Below are 1,731 nucleotides of genomic sequence, written 5' to 3' on the forward strand. Positions count from 1 at the left end.
TTCTGTTCATACGATAACTAATACTACAATTAATACTAATACCTGTTAAAGCACAGATATTTAGAGGCGGTGACTTTTAGTTTGTAGTCTCATTTACATCCTGTTTCATCTGGTACCAGTTAGCTATTGATTGCAAAGAAATATAATGTGTAATGTCCGAGAGGAAGAAGTCTGTGCTAATATACGAAAACATCATCATCATCTTCATCATTATTATTATTATTATTTGATATGATATGTTGTTTTCTACAGTTATAATGTGTGACCACTGCTGTGACTGTAGCTGTTGTATCTACTCTGGTAGCAATGATTTTTTTTGGTATTGGATACTGCATATATATTCTATACCGGAATGGTAATAAACCGCTTCGTCTATCATGCTATCGCTGATAGCTCAGCAAGACACCGAATTTAAACTACCTTGATTCTGACCCGAGGTGGAATATAACATGCAACTGACTCTTAACTCTAATTGAGACCCGTACAATGACTGATACACGACTCAATTTCTTTATGTGGCCACACAGGGCCTGACATAGAGGGGACAAAAAAGGAGAGACAAAGTAGGAAAGGCAAAGAGAAAACGAATGAAAAATATGGAACTGAAAAATGAAAAAGATGAATGCTACTCGACCCCATGACCGATTAGTTTCATTGATGTATTTTTTACAACGCATTAAATTGCTTCTTCTTTTCTTTTTTCCTTCTAAAACCTCATCTACACAAAATACTATGATAATACAGTTCTATGTTGGATCTTGTTATACGCAATTACATACTCTTTTTTCCCCTTTTTGGGGGGATACAATTATAAAACATCACTTAAGCCGTTAAAACATTACTCTGTTAATCACTGTTCAAAACTGAGGCAAAAATTTTTAAGTTTCAATTACCGTTCATTCCTATTGTCCCTGAGTAAACTTCACTCAAACATACATTAGGCTGTAACGTGTTCAGGTCGACATCTCTTCCCGTGTAGTAGACATCTCTCCTCTACTTTTCTTTTAACTTATGATAATTCTCTTTCAACATGACGGAACACCATACACTTTGGCGTAACCCTTCACAATCTTTTGTGCCCACTTCTATATCAGAGTTCACCATCTCAAATTCTTTTCTCACTGAGACATTTACAATGTTGTATAAAACGGTAAGGTACGTTTCCCTGGGTGATGGGTTGGGATTTTGTGGCATTTGTGTATTTGCTTGCATTATTTGCGTTCCTATCTGGAGGGGTAAAGAGAGGGTTGGGCAGAGTGGGAGGAGAAGTACTGGATTAGGTTAGAGTTCTTCCTCACTGGTTTGCTGTTTTCTTATTTTCCTCTTCTTCTTGCCAATCTTTGTCCATTGTGTTGATTCTTTTGTTTGTACACCTCGTTTTTGTTTCCCATCCTTCTAAGTTGATGTTACGACTGTCGGGGACGCGGTCTCTACTGGAGCTACTTTTGGTCCTTCTACGAGGTGGAGAGGAAATCACTTGGCCTTTATGTGCCCCAACTGTCCACAGTTGTAGCACCTCGGCCTTCTAACTTCCATCAAAACCCTAAACCTCACCTCGCCTCCCTCCGTTATGGAGTTGACCATTTCTTCCATGTCCTCTAAGGTAGCCTGGATTATTATTATTTCCAATGTCTGCACTAGTCAATTCTTCGTTGGTATCTTTGTCGTCTGTAGGATTGTAATCCTTTCCTTGAGGTCCATTAAAATTGCCGCTATTATCCAGTTTACGTC

Source organism: Octopus sinensis, linkage group LG10 (genome assembly GCF_006345805.1).
Source record: "Octopus sinensis linkage group LG10, ASM634580v1, whole genome shotgun sequence".
Taxonomy (NCBI): Eukaryota; Metazoa; Mollusca; class Cephalopoda; order Octopoda; family Octopodidae; genus Octopus; species Octopus sinensis.